The sequence below is a fragment of the Mytilus galloprovincialis genome, chromosome 7 (genome assembly GCF_965363235.1).
Source record: "Mytilus galloprovincialis chromosome 7, xbMytGall1.hap1.1, whole genome shotgun sequence".
Lineage (NCBI taxonomy): Eukaryota > Metazoa > Mollusca > Bivalvia > Mytilida > Mytilidae > Mytilus > Mytilus galloprovincialis.
The window spans coordinates 83,714,221-83,735,113 of record NC_134844.1 but is presented as its reverse complement, the minus strand read 5'-3'; the positions used below and the strand labels follow the sequence as shown (position 1 = coordinate 83,735,113).

Below are 20,893 nucleotides of genomic sequence, written 5' to 3'. Positions count from 1 at the left end.
AAGACGGAATTTCGAGAAAAAAGGATCTAGATGATGCAAATTATGTGTCCCATGCACAAAAAAATGCCGTCATTTTTCTAAATTGTCCAAATAAAAAGGGACACCAGAGCAATCACCATGTGGTAGGTAAATAATTATTATACTAGTATTTTGTACAAAGCTCACACTTTCGCCTCATGCAATAATCAGGGATTTTAATAACAAATTATTTTTATTCGAGTCGAATATCAATGTCCGACAATTTGTCCCCTTCAAACCCAATTGACGTAGGGTAACGTTTTTCTGTTTTTTCGTGATATTTATTTAATACAGAGCTATTCGCTACATAAAATAAAATATAAGGGAAAAAAGTACAAACAGTTATCTCTATTTTGGTAGTAAATTCTCATAAATTTAATCTAAAATACGAGATATCGGATAAAACTATAATGTCCGATACAATGTCCCCACATACGATTTTAACGTTATGTAACAAAATATACAAAATTTACGTCAATTGTCATTATTGCGATTTTCACAGACGTTGCAGAATACGGGTTATTTTTGTTGCTTACTTAGAAAACTTCAAATGTTTTAAGTAAAAGCTCAATACCGATTCATGGGATGGGGGCTATAATTCCTCGCGGAGCTGCATGAAGTGTTTTCTGGAATTTATAATGATCGACAGGCCGATCCGCTACAATACAAAATCATAGAAAAGAAAACAGCTATTGTTCCCGCTGATTCCTTTGTAAATTGTATATATTTGTGCAGAACTTAATGGCCCTGTCATGCTATATATACCGTAGACCATTCGCCTCGACATTCTGCAGTGTATAAATGAGTGCATTATCCATGTTAGCAGTGCGTAGTGTATTTACAAAAAAACGATTGCTTTTGTGATTAAAATGATTATTAAACAAATAGTTTCAATTCAATTTTTATTTGTTGATAAAAAGCTTAGTATATTATCTAAGAAAACATGAATCTAAAGTTCAAAAATTTCGCTCATAATATCCGTTAATTTTAGAAACCCATATGAAAAACGTGCATTCTAACGTTTTTATTTTGGATAACGTCTTCCAGTATGTAACGTTAGGTGACACCAGTATCTTGCGACGTTTCTTAGCTAAAATGTGCATTCATTGACAATTCTAATTTACGCTAAAATGGTTTAAAAATCAGGCACTGAAATGGGTTTTACTTTGGCGCTAAAACATCCGATTTTTATCTCTCAAATGTCCTATCAATGCGCTTAAATGTCCTTATTCGAAATGATATGACGGAATATCCCGTGACATGAAATCGTTTTATCTAATGAATACTCGGATACGTGGGCTGTGACACTGTAATCTATAACTAATGTTCAGTGTGACAATGTCGTGGAATGTATAAAAAAAAATGGTATTACAAGTCATTATTTTCATTTTTTTTAAATTGCCTGTTTAAATTTGAAATCCAAATATGAATGATCAATTATTTTTGCAGATAACCGCAAATTAAGACCTTATCATATTTCACCTTTATAATTCTGGTTAAAAAACATTTTACTAAAAGGTTTGACTAATTTATCAATTACGCCACTTTGTATAAAACCTGGAAAGTCCCATCCGCGGCAATCATAACAGATTCAGAGATCGAAGGTAAGCATTGCGTAATAAAGTTTTTTTTATTTTCATAAAGTTCTGCTACCAATAAAACGAGGATTCACCGATATAGCTGTGTCAGAAGGGTAATTTTTAATTATGAGTGCATATTTTTAATGAACAAAGAAGGACAATCTATATATTTTTTTAATTCCCAATAAAATATGTGCTGTTTTTAAAGGTATTAGATGAAATAATAATAATAGAACGTGTATACAAAAGCTGTTTTATTCCTGATTTAATAATGTAATGAGACAAGATGTTGTGGTTTGTGTACTGTTTTTTGTGTTTTTTAAATTCGTTTCTTCTCATGGCGTTGACAGTTTATTTTCAACTTATACATTTGCATCTGTTTTTCTGTGTGTATTCAGCGTATTAGCTCATTCACACAATCTCCTTAGATAAATACAATTTTCAATAATTTCAAACCGTCGACTTTCTATCGTTTTTATGAATTGAATTTCCGCTGTACAATTTCTTTCAACGATTCAATCGGTTCTAGTGGCTTGTTTAGAAAAAAAAGATATACTACATTATATGCCATTCTAATTATTGTGTGCTATGTGTTTCACATTTACCAAATTCAACCTTTTTATTTGAAATTTTCAGTCTAGGGATGTGATCGTTGTTAATTAGGGTTTTATACATTGTCTTTTTATGGTACGATATTAAATTTCTCTCTCATACAAATGTCATAAATATATTTTATAAAACTTTTGCCAGTTACTAGTATATTAAAAATTAAATAATTTTCATCAATTACCTGTCATTCTTAATTTTTATGTCTCTAATTTACGAAATTGTTAAAGTTTTTCGCTGTCTCAATATTTAAATCATTTTCACTTGAATTGCTTTACACTCTTTTAAAAAAGTATACACATAAAGAAGATGTTTTTTTTTTCAGAAATTAACCGAAATATCAACTTAGAAAGTATGAAGTCATTGATCGTTCTGTGCTGCTTTGTGAGTGTAAGCTTGGCATTCCCAGGGATGTTCTCAGCACTCACCAGAAGAGATTCTACACCAAGCGTTGCAGAAGCTATCCAAAAAACTACTTCTGTACGTACACATTTAATAAAATAATGTTAAGTTTCTTTTCCAGGAGGTTGATATGAATTTCCGTCAAGGAAAGTATGGCAAACGTGCCAATTAAGCGGAATTCTCATAATTTATTTTTTAATAAAGTGAGTGTATTAACCTAATAAAACGACGCTTTGTGATGAAGTATCTATAATTATTTTTTGGTACGTCAGACATCATTTTAAAGCTGCTGTACATATTGTATCTCACCCAACGACATGTGTGCTAAATGGTTATTTTGAGTAAAACTTATATCAATGTTAACGTTTAAATAGTTATATCTTTAAATGCAATTTTAAGGATGATGATTACTCTTTTCATAGCGGCTTCAGGGAGATAACTTTGTAAAATTAGCTGAACGTTTTAATCGCCCGATATTGCTAAGAAAATTTGAAGCTTCTCAATGATCAATATTAGTGTTTGCTAAACTGCTACTAGTATATATCAAACCAATTTATACCGACAATGTGTCTGGTTCAAGTTTTAGACCGACAATGTGTCTGGTTCAAGTTTTAGACCGACAATGTGTCTGGTTCAAGTTTTTAGATATTTTGATATTTTTGTCAAAATGTCAAAGTAAATAGTTTGTCAAAAAATTATGAAAATTAAAAGAACAGAGTTAGTTTTAGTCAAGATGTCAGGTAACACCTTAAAAACACGTTTATATATTTTAGAAAACGATAATTGATGTTTGTTTGGATTCAAATTTAGCTTATACTCAAACGACATTGACTTAGTAAGAATCTTCATGCATCACTGATTTATTATATACTCTATTGACTTTCACAAAAAGTAAAAGACTTGAACATCCTTTTCTGTTCTGTTGTATATATGTTAACAAAAACATCTTCTATTGAAAAATTAGCCGAATTTAACCATGACTTTGATTCTAAATATGAATTTTAATGTCAACTTATATTTGAGAATGGAGGACATAATTTTAAAATGCCTTACGGTTAATTACAGTTATCATATTTGTGCCTTATCTGTTTTTCTATGGTTTTGCAGAATGTTGCTCTTGAACTGGTAATGGTATTTCAAATTATACATATTATGTACAATAACAATATTAAACATCTGAAACTGCTTCTTTTTATATGAATTGTGTTTTATAGATGGTAAACAAAAGAACAATTGAAAATAGAGGGACCGATGGCGTTAGACTGGCTTTTCGTTGGATTGACTCTAGCCATGATGGTCACATCAATGCCGACGAATTCTCTACTTTTTATGCAAATGCTAATATCCCTGGCTTGACATACAGCAAATTTGAGTGGACACAAATGTTCAACCAAGCCATGACTGTTATTGATACAAACGGAAATAACGAATTGGAAATGGGAGGTAAGTGTAAACAAGAGCCTATTAAAGGGAAGGTCATAACTGTCGTTTGAATGCTTGGCAATTATCCACACAATAAGTTATTCATATAAGTCTAGCTTTTAAGATTGCAAAACTGAAAAGGAAACGTGATAATTGTGCTTGTAGAACGCTAGATTTATCCAGGAACACCAAACCCAAAATCTTTAAAACTCAAGGAGATAAAAAAAAAAGCCATAAACACAAGAGTAAAAAAAAACACTAAAAAGAACAGAAAAGGCAAAGCTAAATTATAAGCTTACTGTAGGTTTAATCCACCATTTTCTATTTAAGAAAATGCCTTTTCCTAGTCTGGAATATGACAGTTCTTATCCATTCGATTGATGTGTTTGAACTTTTGATTTTGATATTTGTTAAGAGACTTTTTTTCCTCGGAGTTAAGTATTTTTGTGAATTTACAAGTCTTCATAAATGGTTAGTGTAATGCAGCGAATTAAACAATTGTCATGAACTGTACCATTATCATTCGTTGTGGTACTACTGAAAGACTAAGAACGTCATTGTGTTGTAAATAGAGGGGACATGAAACTGGGGGGGGGGTCATTCGAACACTTTAAGTCGAAAAAAACCCACAACATTATGATCAACGAGATACGAACAAAGACAACAGTTTACAATACAAAAACAAAAACAATAACAAACCCCATTTAAAACTATTGGTGAACCATCGTAACCCGGAAAGGTTAGAATTTCCTGCATCCATTCTATTATTCATGGCAAGTTAAAAATGTGTTAATAAATCGTAATGGGAATATTATAATTAGGAAAAGAGCATGGAACAGTGACGGCGACGGAGTAAAACATATATTAATTCTTAATGTATTTTGCAATATTTGTTTTCACAATTTGTTTTTGAAAAGATAAATGAATAAAATCATACATTATTTTACATTATTTTTTCAAACAGATCATTAAAATCAATTGTTTTTATTTCAGAATTTCGTACACTAGCAAGCTTGGGAATGGGAAAATAAGGATAGTAATTCATTAACTGAGCATTGCTTTCAACTTTAACTATTTCACCGTTTGCAGATTAGAAGAATAAAAGAATCATTAAAAGCTTTATGTACTTCTTTTCTCTTTTAGTTTGCAAAAAATATAAGATGATCTTGATCGGTAAAATGAAAGAAATCAAATACTACAGATCTATTGTTTATAAAACGTATAAAACGTGTCTATCACCTGATGTTTTTTCTAACTCTGACATTGTTAGGCGTAGCCAGATTTGGCAAGATATTTCATATTTCTTCCATTTAAATACTGATTACGATCTTCAACATGTTTAATCGACTGTCACTGAAGAGTCATGACTTTGAAACACGCGACTGACGTTCTTTTTTAATCAGCCTAGTGGTTGTTCTTATAGCAACTGGATTAATGCTAAAACAGGGAGACAATCATTAAAACTGCAACATAAACGATTTATTTCGTATTGGAATAAGTTCACATTTTAGATATAAAGAGATTTGGTATGTTTGCCAAAGAGAAAACTCTCCACAAGATATCAATTGACACAGAGTTTAACAACTATAGTTCATCGTACGGCGTTCAAAAATGAGCAAATCCCATACCACATAGTCAACTATAATAGGCCTGGAAATGACAAATGTTATACAATTCGAAAGAGAAAACCAACGGCTTAATTTATGAACAAAATCAAGAACTTTCATTTTAAGAATCAAAGCATGTTGCAAAAATATAACCAAAAACGCCTCCGAAAGTTTATTTGTAAATATAGTTTATATCTATTTATTATAATATTCTAAAAGAAAATAATAAAAATTCATCATTCAAGAGCAATAACTCATGTTACAACTGTAAAAAGAAGTAATCTGACTGAATTTGACTAAATGGACAAAATGTAGAGCCCAACATTCTCATAATGTTTGCCCTATCATATTCTCTATATACCGGTTAAAATCATATATACCCATGGCCGTTGTTAGTCTTGTAAGTTTATTAATTTTAGTGCATTTATATGGGTTGGTGTATGACACCCATTTTCACTGAACTACTAGTAGTACACATTTTTATTTAGAGGCCAGCTGAGGATCAGCTCCAGGTGATGTATTTCCTTACTGCGTTGATGACCATTTAGTGGCCTTCAGCTGTATTCTGCTCAGGTTAGGTTATTGTCTCTTTGATATATTTCCCATTTCAATTCTCATTTTTTTATTTTCAACTGACTTTTATAGTTGTTCTTATGTTGCGCTACAAGACAACCGTCGAAGATTAACATGTTTAACTCTGCCACATTATTTATCTGCCCGTCCCAAGTCAGAAGCCTCTAGTTTAGTGGTTGTCATATGTCCATGCGCGTCATATTTGTATTTGGTAAACATAAATATACAAATGCTATTAGTTCTAATATCACTGCGATACTTTTAAAATATCATAGCGGTGTTTTTGTAATATCAGTATTAGTACTTTTTTGTATTAATATTTGACTGTTGTACCCATATTTTGACAATTTTACCTATAATGTCTGTTTTGTTCACGCAACGTTGTAAATATGACAGAATTTGATGAGACTGTCATACACGTGAGAAGTTTAGTGCTATAAAACCAGGTTCAATCCACCATTTTCAAAATTTGAAAATCCAGTTCCGATGGGGTTTAATAAACAATGTCGTAATCAAAAAATCTAAGTATCAAAATTGTTCACCTATATAACATTTAGCAAATTTTATAATGAACTCAACGAAATAATATATATCTTATATGCTCGCAACGGACGCATGGAAGACTTTCTTTATTAATAACAATGAAACTAACTTGTGACAAAGATGAATCATACTGTCCTCGTTCAGATTGATTGACAAAATCTTACCTGTACTTCTGAATCTCCTTTTTTATACATATTAGACCGTTGGTTTTCCTGTTTGAATGGTTTAACACTAGTAATTTGTTGGTTCATATATAGCGTGGTGTTTGCTGTAAGCCAAGGCTCCTTGTTTAATGCCCTACTTTGATCTATAATGGTTTACTTGAAACCAACTATTACTTTGATGGAAAGTTGTCTCATTCAAACTCATGCACCATCTTCTTATTTTATAAATCTTTAAAATTTCCCCTTATAAATAACTGCTTTTCAGTCCTCCAAAACGTCAATTGGGTGCTGAATCTTTTGTTCAGTGCAATATGAACTAGCACACTTATAAAGCTTTAACGGTAACGACAGTTATGATGGTACAAGAACGATTATGTCAATAAAAATACCAAAAAAACAGCACTGAACGATCTAAATTTATAAATATAGACAAGATATGAATGAATGAATGAATATATTTTATTGCAGAAGCAAACATAATGCTATAGCAAAATAACATAATATACAATTACAATAATGACAGTAAACAAACAGTGAGCAACACAATATGGTCATAATAAGCAAATAATTACAACTGCTATTCAATGATTATTTGTGATCTTAACTTCCATGCCGCATTAAGAAATTTACACAATTGTCTTGTTAGACTCTTTGAGCTAGCCTGTAAAAGAAATAACAGCTATAGATATAGACAATACACATTTCTAACGTCAACAATCATTTACATCTTATCTATTTGTTTTCTTAAGATTTTTTTTTAGTATTCATTGAAGAAATGAATTTATAACAAGCGATACGTATTGTTATTTTGCGCTAAGAAATGTTCGCGTATTTATACGATCGGTTTCAAGTCAAAAACGAAAGTCAAATCTCTGTGGCAACAATGCATCGGAATGCCCTCACGTTCATCGCGATGTAAAAGAGCGTTCACGCGGCGAGCTCATTATGGTCATAGATATATCGATTTACCAACGAGAAAAGTCTTTGGTATCCAAAAAGAACTGTTTTCCTTCTCAATATTTTTTTATGTTAATAATAAATACATTTTCTGTTGGACAAAATTTTTAATTTCCGTTGTATCTGAAGTTCAATTTATAGCCTGAGGCTACTCAGTTGGTATCTTCAAAGTTTGGGACATTAGCATTTGTACATTTTAATTTGTTTGAAATATTTATTTGACCATTTGAATATTCATTGTAATTTGGAGCTGTATTGGATTGGATTGCTTTTCAGTAGTGATATTTTTTGTCTATTTTCGATATTACCCCTGTGGATAGGCTATAGCCGTGTGACATCAAGGGCGGATCCAGCCGTTTTCAAAAGGGGGTTCCAAACCCAGGATAAAAGGGTGTTCCAACCATATTTCCCCATTCAAATGCATTGATCGGCCAAAAAAGAGGGTTTCCAACCCCCAGACCCCCCCTTAGATCCGCCACTGGACCTATATAAGAATCTAATAGGTCGGTAGTCTATTTACAACCGCATTTAAATTCCGCCATTGCATCTTCACTTCAAATAGAATTAGTCGGTTAAACCATGTGATTGAAAACAATAGACTGAACAGGTTGTTAACACTTTCAACTTTCAATATGGTCAAGCAACATTTTCGAAATGATAAGTTCATGTAAGCGTTAATTTTGTTACAGATACGAAATTTTAGTGATATTGATCCTCAAACATTAAGCCGGTCATGAACTAAGTTTGTGAATTATGGTTGCGGTTTTCTTGACACGCATTGTCATCGATTGTAGGGCAAAAATAAGGAGTTTTAATACAAAAATATTCAGACTGATATTGTGTAAATATTCACTACAAAAAACTAAGTTAATCTATTAGTAAATACTGATAAAGCAAAGATCCCGCTAACATGTTTGACTTTGCCATATTCTGTATGTATGTGCCTGTCCCAAGTCAGGAGCCTGTAATTCAGTGGTTGTCATTTGTTGATGTGTTACAAAGTTGAGGAGGGTGTAATGTTTTCGACCCTTCAGTCTGTCCGTTTGTCTTTCCATCCTTACGACAGTCCTGTTCTTTTCATTGCATCTCCTCTGAAACCGCTCAACAGAATTTCTTAAATCTTTGTTTCTTATAAGGACATAATATGTAGATGTGCATATCTATTCATTTTTTCTAGGAGTTATGCCTCTTTGAACTTAGAATGTTGGCCTAATTATGCTACCTCAACAGTTGAAACTTTGTAGATTTATCAGTCTTTGAACTTAATAGGAATCTGGGTTTGAACGTAGTTTTAAATCTAAATTGAAAACTACGTTCAAACCCATGATTGCGTTGGATAAAACCGCATTTTTTATATGTTGGCATGTAAAACAAACTTCGTTTTAGAGGGTCTAAATACAGCACAAACAACATTTTCCAAAAGACCAAAAAATGAAAAGTACATTTTAATAAAACGCAGTTGACTAACATGTCGAACAACTGATGTTCTTGAACCCTGCTAACTGACATTTGCGATTGACAAATAAATTGACCACAAGATATAGCAAAATGGATCTTATTATTAATTTAATGCTTAACAGAAAACAATAAACTTTTGCGGCAAAAATGTTATACCACAAACATGAGGTGCAAAAAATATTATACACCAGATTCAAATTTCGACAATAAATGTCTCTTCATTGATGTTATGAATCGAAACGGTATTTGAAAGGCAATAAATTTTACCTCAAATTAGTATAGACTCTTGAATTTAAAGAGTCTAAATAAGATGAACGGATCAGATAAACCGGAGGGAAAATATGATACAAGCCCAAACGAAAAATTATAAACAAGTCTGAATTGAAAACTACGTTCAAACCTATGATCACGTCGGATAAAAACTGCAATTTGTATACGTGTGCATGTGTATCAATTTCGTTGATGAAGGGTCTAAATACAGCACAAACAACATTTTCCAACAAAAGACCAAAAAGTGAAAAGTATATTTTAATGAAACGAATTTGACTAACAAGTCGAACAACTGATGTTCTTAAACCCTGCTAACTGCCTTTGGCGATTGCCAAATAAATGGATCACACGATGTAACAAAATAGATTTTAATAAGTTATTTATTAGTTAAAGTCAAATGTGATCGTTTGTTTTTCATGTCGTTAACATACAACTAACTCCTAATCGACGTTCGGTATCCGTTATATGAATCAACCGGATCTAACGGCTTGTTTTGAGAAAAAAAATTACACTACCTTACATTTGAGCCTAGAGTTATTTGCTCAAGATTATCACTGCAGTACAAGTCAGATTTCTTACAAATATTGGTCCAAAATCGTTCCATGTCAATTATAATGAGCAATGTTATAGTTATTTGTGTTTTTCTTGATACTAGTTTCAAATTGCAAACAAAAAACATATATAAGAATATGACGTATAGATTAATCTCCACCAAAATCTATACAAGACAAAGAGAAAGAATATTTCCTAATGTAATTCAACAGTATTGTACAGGGGATATATCCAGAGCTCATTATAAACCTTCACTATTAATAAATTCCAGACTATAACATTTGAGTAAATCATTCAGACATGTAGTGCTGTATTTTCATGGACATCATATATTTTATATTGTGCTGTCTTGAGTATATTAAATTATTAAATTATTATATATTATAATGGGTTAAAAATATTTAGCTAAAATGTGCATTCATTGACAATTCTAATTTACGCTAAAATGGTTTAAAAATCAGGCACTGAAATGGGTTTTACTTTGGCGCTAAAACATCCGATTTTTATCTCTCAAATGTCCTATCAATGCATTTAAATATCCTTATTCGAAATGATATGACAGAATATCCCGTGACATGAAATCGTTTTATCTAATGAATACTCGGATACGTGGGCTGTGACACTGTAATCTATAACTAATGTTCAGCGTGACAATGTCGTTGAATGTATAAAAAAAAATGGTATTACAAGTCATTATTTTCATTTTTTTTAAATTGCCTGTTTAAATTTGAAATCCAAATATGAATGATCAATTATTTTTGCAGATAACCGCAAATTAAGACCTTATCATATTTCACCTTTAAAATTCTGGTTAAAAAACATTTTACTAAAAGGTTTGACTAATTTATCAATTACGCCACTTTGTATAAAACCTGGAAAGTCCCATCCCCGGCAATCATAACGGATTCAGAGATCGAAGGTAAGCATTGCGTAATGAAGTTTTTTTTTTTATTTTCATAAAGTTCTGCTACCAATAAAACGAGGATTCACCGATATAGCTGTGTCAGAAGGGTAATTTTTAATTATGAGTGCATATTGTTAATGAACAAAGAAGGACAATCTATATATTTTTATAATTCCCAATAAAATATGTGCTGTTTTTTAAGGTATTAGATGAAATAATAATAATAGAACGTGTATACAAGAGCTGTTTTATTCCTGATTTAATAATGTAATGAGACAAGATGTTGTGGTTTGTGTACTGTTTTTTTGTGTTTTTTAAATTCGCTTCTTCTCATGGCGTTGACAGTTTATTTTCAACTTATACATTTGAATCTGTTTTTCTGTGTGTATTCAGCGTATTAGCTCATTCACACAATCTCCTTAGATAAATACAATTTTCAATAATTTCAAACCGTCGACTTTCTATCGTTTTTATGAACTGAATTTCCGCTTTACAATTTCTTTCAATGATTCAATCGGTTCTAGTGGCTTGTTTAGAGAAAAAAAAAGATATACTACATTATATGCCATTCTAATTATTGTGTGCTATGGGTTTCACATTTACCAAATTCAACCTTTTTATTTGAAATTTTCAGTCTAGGGATATGATCGTTGTTAATTAGGGTTTTATACATTGTCTTTTTATGGTACGATATTAAATTTCTCTCTCATACAATTGTCATAAATATATTTTATAAAACTTTTGCCAGTTAGTAGTATATTAAAAATTAAATAATTTTCATCAATTACCTGCCATTCTTAATTTTTATGTCTCTAATTTACGAAATTGTTAGTTTTTTGCTGTCTCGATATCTAAATCATTTTCACTTGAATTGCTTTACACTCTTTTAAAAAAGTATACACATAAAGAAGATGTATTTTCTTTTTCAGAAATTAACCGAAATATCAACATTGAAAGTATGAAGTCATTGGTCGTTCTGTGCTGCTTTGTGAGTGTAAGCTTGGCATTCCCAGGGATGTTCTCAGCACTCACCAGAAGAGATTCTACACCAAGCGTTGCAGAAGCTATCCAAAAAACTACTTCTGTACGTACACATTTAATAAAATAATGTTAAGTTTCTTTTCCAGGAGGTTGATATGAATTTCCGTTAAGGAAAGTATGGCAAACGTGCCAATTAAGCGGGATTTTCATAATTTATTTTTTAATAAAGTGAGTGTATTAACCTAACAAAAAGACGATTTGTGATGAAGTACCTATAATTATTTTTTGGTACGTCAGACATCATTTTAAAGCTGCTGTACATATTGTATCTCACCCAACGACATGTGTGCTAAATTGTTATTTTGAGTAAAAAATATATCAATGCCAACGTTTAAATATTTATATCTTTAAATGCAATTTTAAGGATGAAGATTACTCTTTTCATAGCGGCTTCAGGGAGATAACTTTGTAAAATTAGCCCGATATTGCTAAGAAAATTTGAAGCTTCTCAAAGATCAAGATTAATGTTTGCCAAACTGCTACTAGTATATATCAAACCAATTTATACCGACAATGTGTCTGGTTCAAGTTTTAGACCGACAATGTGTCTGGTTCAAATTATTTAGATATTTTGATATTTTTATACGCCCGTCAAAATTTTGACGGGACGTATTATGGTATACAAATGTCCGGTGTCCGTCCGTCCGTCTGTCTGTCCGTCCGTCCGTCTGTCTGTCCGGCGTAAACATGTCGCACGGTAACTTGAGAACGACTTATCCAAATTTCATGAAACTTACAATAGTTGTTTCTTATGATGGTCAAATGATCTGTATACGTTTTGGAGAAAATCAGATTAAAACTTTTTGAGTTACGGCACTTTGTAACTAAAACAGGGGTGTGTTTTTTTCACATGTCGCATCGTATCTCAAAAACGATTCTTGATTATGGCTTAAAACTTTAAACACTTCTTAGTTATATTAATCTTAATATCTGTATACTTTTTGGTGATGATTCAAAATTTTTTTTTTTAGTTATTGAGTATTTTGTAAAAAAAAAGGGGGGGAGGTTTTTTTTACATGCTGCACCATATCTCAAAAACGATTTATGATTATTGCTTAAAACTTTACACACTTCTTTGGTATATTAATCTGAAGATCTGTATACTTTTTGGTTTTGATTCAAAATTTTAATTTAGTGATATTTAGTGTTTTGTAAAAAAAAAAACAGGGTTGGGGGTTTCACATGTCCCGTCGTGTCTCAAAAACAATATATGGTTATTGCTTAAAACTTTCTCAGAAACTATTTATGATTATTGCATAAAACTTCCACACAAGACGTCGGGCGTATCATGCGCTCATGGCGCAGCTGTTTATTGTCAAAATGTCAAGGTAAATAGTTTGTCAAAAAATTATGAAAATTAAAAGAACAGAATTAGTTTTAGTCAAGGTGTCAGGTAACACCTTAAAAACACGTTTATATATTTTAGAAAAAGATCATTGATGTTTGTTTGGATTCAAATTTAGCTTATACTCAAACGACATTAACTTAGTAAGAATCTTCATGCATCACTGATTTATTATATACTCTATTAACTTTCACAAAAAGTAAAAGACTTGAACATCCTTCTCTGTTCTGTTGTATATATATTAACAAAAACATCTTCTATTGAAAAATTAGCCGAATTTAACCATGACTTTGATTCTAAATATGAATTTTAATGTCAACTTATATTTGAGAATGGAGGACATAATTTTAAAATGCCTTACGGTTAATACAGATATCATATTTGTGTCTTATCTGTTTTTCTATTGTTTTGCAGAATGTTGCTCTTGAACTGGTAATGGTAATTCAAATTATACATATTATGTACAATACAATATTAAACATCTGAAACTGCTTGTTTTTATATGAATTGTGTTTTATAGATGGTAAACAAAAGAACAATTGAAAAAAGAAGGACCGATGGCGTTGGACTGGCTTTTCGTTGGATTGACTCTAGCCATAATGGTCACATCAATGCCGACGAATTCTCTACTTTTTATGCAAATGCTAATATCCCTGGCTTGACATACAGCAAATCTGAGTGGACACAAATGTTCAACCAAGCCATGACTGTTATTGATACAAACGGAAATAACGAATTGGAAATGGGAGGTAAGTGTAAACAAGAGCCTATTAAAGGGGAGGTCATAACTGTCGTTTGAATGCTTGGCAATTATCCACACAACATAGTTATTCATATAAGTCTAGCTTTTAAGATTGCAAAACTGAAAAGGAAACGTAATAATTGTTGTGCGTGCAGAACGCTAGATTTATCCAGGAACACCAAAACCAAAATCTTTAAAACTCAAGGAGATAAAAAAAAAATCCATAAACACAAGAGTAAAAAAAAACACTAAAAAGAACTGAAAAGGCAAAGCTAAATTATAAGCTTACTGTAGGTTTAATCCACCGTTTTCTATTTGTTAAGGGACTTTTTTTCCTCGGAGTTAAGTATTTTTGTGAATTCACAAGTATTCATAAATGGTTAGTGTAATGCAGCGACTTAAACAATTGTCATGAACTGTACCATTATTATTCGTTGTGGTACTACTGAAAGACTAAGAACGTCATTGTGTTGTTAAAAGAGGGGACATGAAACTAGGGGGGGGGGTCATTCGAACACTTTAAGTCGGAAAAAAACCCACAACATCATGATCAACGAGATACGAACAAAGACAACAGTTTACAATACAAAAACAAAAACAATAACGAACCCCATTTAAAACTATTGGTGAACCATCGTAACCCGGAAAAGTTAGAATTTCCTGCATCCATTGTATTATTCATGGTAAGTTAAAAATTTGTTAATTAATCGTAATGGGAATATTATAATTAGGAAAAGAGCATGGGACAGTGACGGCGACGGAGTAAAACATATATTAATTCTTAATGTATTTTGCAATATTTGTTTTCACAATTTGTTTTTGAAAAGATAAATAAATAAAATCATACATTATTTTTTCAAACAGATCATTAAAATCAATTGTTTTTATTTCAGAATTTCGTACACTAGCAAGTATGGGAATGGGAAAATAAGGATAGTAATTCATTGACTGAGCACTGATTTCAACTTAAACTATTACACCGTTTGCAGATTAGAAGAATAAAAGAATCATTAAAACCTTTAATATGTACTTCATTTCTCTTTTAGTTTGCAAAAAATATAAGATGATCTTTATCGGTAAAATGAAAGAAATCAAATACAACAGATCTATTATTTATAAAACGTATAAAACGTGTCTATCACCTGATGTTTATTCTAACATTGTTAGGCTTAGCCAGATTTGGCAAGACATTTAAAATTTCTTCCATTTAAATACTGATTACGATCTTCAACATGTTTAATCGACTGTCACAGAAGAGTCATGACTTTAGAAACGCGCGACTGACGTTCTTTTTCAATCAACCTGATGGTTGTTCTGACAGCAACTGGGTTGATGCTAAAACAGGGAGACAATCATTAAAACTGCAACATAAACGATTTATTTTTTATTGGAATAAGTTCACATTTTAGATAGAAAAGAGATTTGGTATGTTTCCCAAAGAGAAAACTCTCCACAAGATATCAATTGACACAGAGTTTAACAACTATAGTTCACCGTACGGCGTTCAAAAATGAGCAAATCCCATACCACAAAGTCAACTATTATAGGCCTGGAAATGACAAATGTTATACATTTCGAAAGAGAAAACCAACGGCTTAATTTATGAACAAAATCAAGAACTTTCATTTTAAGAATCAAAGCATGTTGCAAAAATATGACCAAAAACGCCTCCGAAAGTTTATTTGTAAATAAAGTTTATATCTATCTATTATAATTTTCTAAAAGAAAATAATAAAAATACATCATTCAAGAGCAATAACTCCTGTTAAAACTGTAAAAAGAAGTAATCTGACTGAATTTGACTTAATGGACAAAATGTAGAGCCGAACATTCTCATAATTTTTGCCCTATCATATTCTCTATATACCGGTTAAAATCATACCTATGGCCGTTGTTAGTCTTGTATGTTTATTAATTTTTGTGCATTAATATGGGTTGGTGTATGCCCATTTCCACTGAACTAGTACACATTTTCATTTAGAAGCCAGCTGAGGCTCGGCTCCAGGTGATGTATTTCCTTACTGCGTTGAAGACCATTTAGTGGCTTTCAGCTGTATTCTGCTCTTCTGTCAGGTTATTGTCTCTTTGATATATTCCCCATTTCCATTCTCATTTTTTTTTTATTTTCAACTGACTTTTATAGTTTGTTCTTATGTTGCGCTACAAGACCACAGTCGAAGATTAACATGTTTAACCCAGCCACATTATTTATCTGCCTGTCCCAAGTCACAAGCCTCTAGTTTAGTGGTTGTCATATGTTCATGTGCATCATATTTGTTTTTGGTAAACTGTTTTGATAAAAAATTGACTGTTATTCTTCTCAAATTAATTGTTCTATATTTTTATGACAGGGCTTAGTATAGCCTACTATACGGTATGGGGTTTTCCCGTTGTTGAAGGCTATGCAATTGCCTATAATTGCTTACATCAACATCATTTGAACTCTGATGGATAGTTGTTTCATTGGCAATCATACCATACAAAAAGTTTGCGAAAGCAAATTTACAGATCTAACATTGTTGTGTTGATGTTTAGACGAGTTGTATATACATAATGTACACAGCCATGTATCACCATCACTGCTGGTGATCCGATGGATAAATCTGTTGTAGAGTTGTCACTGGCTCAGACGTACTTTTATATATATATATATAAGGGTTCGAATCCCGGCGAGGGAAGAACCAAAAATTTGCGAAAGCAAATTTACAGATCTAACATTGTTGGGTTGATGTTTAGACGAGTTGTATATACATTATGTACACAGCCATGTATCACCATCATTGATGGCGATCCGATGGATACATCTGTTGTAGAGTTGTCACTGACTCAGACGTACTTATAAATATAATTATTTTCTGTGACTGTATATTACATTAATTTGTAGGATCCTTTACTATAGATAATTTAGCTGATCTGTAACAATAACATCTTCATGCCTTATATATCATGTACTGCAGTACGCCGCTAGATTAAAACTGACGAGAAAAGGTAACACACGGCCAGCGAAAGCTCTTTTTTTGAGAGCCCAGGTGGTCGTGTGGTCTAGCGTGACGGCTGCAGTGCTGGCGATTTGGTGTCACGATATCACAGTAGCATGGGTTCGAATCCCGGCGAGGGAAGAACCAAAAATTTGCGAAAGCAAATTTACAGATCTAACATTGTTGGGTTGATGTTTAGACGAGTTGTATATACATTATGTACACAGCCATGTATCACCATCATTGATGGCGATCCGATGGATACATCTGTTGTATAGTTGTCACAGACTCAGACGTACTTATAAATATAATTATTTTCTGTGACTGTATATTACATTAATTTGTAGGATCCTTTACTATAGATAATTTAGCTGATCTGTAACAATAACATCTTCCTGCCTTATATATCATGTACTGTAGTACGCCGCTAGATTAAAACTGACGAGGAAAGGTAACACACGGCCAGCGAAAGCTCTTTTTTTAGAGCCCAGGTGGTCGTGTGGTCTAGCGGGACGGCTGCAGTGCAGGCGATTTGGTGTCACGATATCACAGTAGCATGGGTTCGAATCCCGGCGAGGGAAGAACCAAAAATTTGCGAAAGCAAATTTACAGATCTAACATTGTTGGGTTGATGTTTAGACGAGTTGTATATATATATATAACTTGCATTTTACCACTGTATTCTATTGTAAGCCATGTCACTCAAGTGATGCGAACAGTTTACTTTGTCCTTTTTAGAAAGGTGAGCTAAAAACTTTTTTCAAGTAGTCTGAGAAGCCTAAAAATGAGGTCAAGGTCAACGTACATATGACAGACAGAAACTATGTAAAGCATATACATCAAAGATATAAAGTCTCCAGGTATTCTACTCTCTGAAATATAAAGCGTTACACAAATAGTTCACACTACTTCTGCAGGATTGTACTGCATCTGCTGTCGTTTTCGTTGAATAGAAAATTCAAAAAAACAAAAATTAAGTAAAGGTGAAAAAAATATTTATTTACCTATAACATGATTATTATTGTGTCAAAAATCCTGGTACAATTACCAACAGAACAAAGCACTATGAATAATAATGAAATTATTTAATTTTAAATTGATTGGCATATAAAAAAGCTGATAAAAAATCATGAATTATTTCTGTATTACAGACTATATAAAAAAAACCTCAACCTGATTTTACAGTTTTCTTAATTTTTAAGGATGTATGCTATTCATATGAAAGGTTTGTATCAATCATTAAAGTATTGAAACACATCCTACTTGTGTTCAGTTTTGTATGTTTAGCGTCAATAAACATTTTCATCAGTTAAGTCTAAAACTCAAATAAATGCCCCCCAGGTGCAAACATTTGCAGCGGGATTGAACGTTTAAATGGTACCAAACCTTCTCCCTTTTTCTGAACATTAGCATAACATCACAACATAGAAAAACACACGATAAAATATCAATTGGCAGGCTTTACTCAATCAAAAAACGTAAATTAATACACTATAAACGAATAAATTTGATCTGCGATATCTGAATGCAAATGCAGTTAATAAAATTTAAGGGACAAACATTCTAGGCCAAAAAGCAAACAAACAAGTCCAAACAAAGCCATGGCAAGAAACCACTGCGAAATATTTAACCCTTCGAAATATTTAACCCTTCGATATAATCACTTTTGAAAAAAACCGGTTTTAACCTGTTTTCTATGGTTTTGCAGAATGTTGCTCTTGAACTGGTAATGGTAATTCAAATTATACATATTATGTACAATACAATATCACACATCTGAAACTGCTTCTTTTTTATATGGATTGTATTTTATAGGTGGTAAACAAAAGAACAATTGAAAAGAGAAGGTCCGATGGCGTTGGACTGGCTTTTCGTTGGATTGACTCTAATCATAATGGTCACATCAATGCCGACGAATTCTCTACTTTTATGCCGGGCTTGACATACAGAAAATTCGAGTGGACACAAATGTTCAACCAAGCCATGACTCTTATTGATACCAATGGAAATAACGAATTGGAAATGGGAGGTAAGTGTAAACAAGAGCCTATTAAAGAGGAGGTCATAACTGTTGTTTGAATGCTTGACAAATATCCACACAATATATTTATTCATATAAGTCTAGCTTTTAAGATTGCAAAACTGAAAAGGAAACGTAATAACTGCCGTGCGTGCAGAACGCTAGATTTATCTAGGAACACCAAAACCAAAATCTTTGAAACCCAAGAGATAAAAAAAAACACACACAAAAGTAAAAAAAAAACACTGAAAGGAACAGAAAAGGCAAAGCTAAATTACAAGCTTACTGTAGGTTTAATCCTGATTTGTCTACATAAAAAATGACTTTTCCTAGTCTTGAATATGACAGTTGTTATCCATTCGATTGATGTGTTTGAATGTTTGATTTTGGTATTTGTTTAGGGACTTTTTTTCCTCGGAGTTTTGTATTTTTGTGAATTTACAAATATTCAAAAATGGTTAGTGTAATGCATCGAATTAAACAATTGGCATGAACTGTCCCATTATCATTCGTTGCGGTATTACTGAAAGACTAAGAACGTCATTGTGTTTTTAGAAGAGGGGACGGGACATGAAACCGGGGGGTAGGGTTATTCGAACACTATAAGTCGATAAAAAACCACAACATAATGATCAAAGACAACAGTTTATTATGCAAATACAAAAACAATAACGAACCCCATTTAAAACTATTGGGGAACCTTCGTACCCCCGAAAGGTTAGTATTTCCTGCATCCATTGTATTATTCATGGCAAGTTAAAACTTTGTTAATTAATCGTAATGGGAATATTATAATTAGGAAAAGAGCATGGGACAGTGACGGCGACGTAATAAAACATATATTAATTCTTAATGTATTTTGCAATATTTGTTTTCACAATTTGTTTTTGAAAAGATAAATAAATAAAATCATACATTATTTTTTCAAACAGATCATTAAAATCAATTGTTTTTATTTCAGAATTCCGTACACTAGCAAGTATGGGAATGGGAAAATAAGGAAAGTAATCCATTGACTGAGCACTGCTTTCAACTTTAACTATTACATCGTTTGCAGATTAGAAGAATAAAAGAATCATTAAAAGCTTTATGTACTTCTTTTCTCTTTTAGTTTTCAAAAAATATAAGATGATCTTTATCGGTAAAATGAAAAAAATCAAATACTATAGATCTATTGTTTATAAAACGTATAAAACGTGCTTATCACCTGAGGTTTTTTCTAACTCTGACATTGTTAGGCTTAGCCAGATTTGGCAAGATATTTCATATTTCTCCCATGTAAATACTGATTACGATCTTCAACATGTTTAAGCAGAGTCATGACTTTGGAAACTCGCGACTGACGATCTTTTTTAATCAGCCTGTTGGTTGTTTTTACAGCAACTGGGTTGATGCTAAAACAGGGAGACAACCATTAAAACTCCAACATAAACGATTTATTTCGTATTGGAATAAGTTCAGACTTTAAATATAAAGAGATATGGTATGATTGCTAATGAGAAAACTCTCCACAAGATATCAATCAACACAGAGTTTAACAACTATAGGTCACCGTACGGCGTTCAAAAATGAGCAAATCCCATACCAAATAGTCAACTATAATAGGCCCCGAAATGACAAATGTTATACAATTCGAAAGAGAAAACCAAGGGCTTAATTTATGAACAAAATCAAGAACGTTCATTTTAAGAATCAAAGCATGTTTCAAAAA

The 20,893-nt window shown here is 32.1% G+C and overlaps 3 long non-coding RNA genes across 4 annotated transcripts; all 3 read left to right on the top strand.

The window, feature by feature from the left end:
* The first annotated feature begins 1,493 nt into the window (after positions 1-1,493).
* LOC143083853 (uncharacterized) lies at positions 1,494-5,148 on the top strand. Of its 2 annotated transcripts, none has more exons than XR_012980905.1 (4): positions 1,494-1,622; positions 2,530-2,684; positions 3,821-4,049; positions 5,022-5,148. It is a non-coding gene; the product is annotated as an uncharacterized LOC143083853 (long non-coding RNA). The 2 variants fall into 2 exon arrangements; XR_012980906.1 differs by lacking the exon at positions 1,494-1,622 and adding an exon at positions 1,692-1,711.
* A 5,887-nt stretch (positions 5,149-11,035) lies between these two features.
* On the top strand, positions 11,036-15,207 carry LOC143083851 (uncharacterized). The gene is made up of 4 exons (XR_012980903.1): positions 11,036-11,071; positions 11,986-12,140; positions 13,963-14,191; positions 15,078-15,207. It is a non-coding gene; the product is annotated as an uncharacterized LOC143083851 (long non-coding RNA).
* Positions 15,208-18,488: 3,281 nt separating this feature from the next.
* On the top strand, positions 18,489-20,272 carry LOC143083852 (uncharacterized). Its single transcript, XR_012980904.1, has 2 exons — positions 18,489-19,191; positions 20,144-20,272. It is a non-coding gene; the product is annotated as an uncharacterized LOC143083852 (long non-coding RNA).
* Positions 20,273-20,893: the final 621 nt, after the last annotated feature.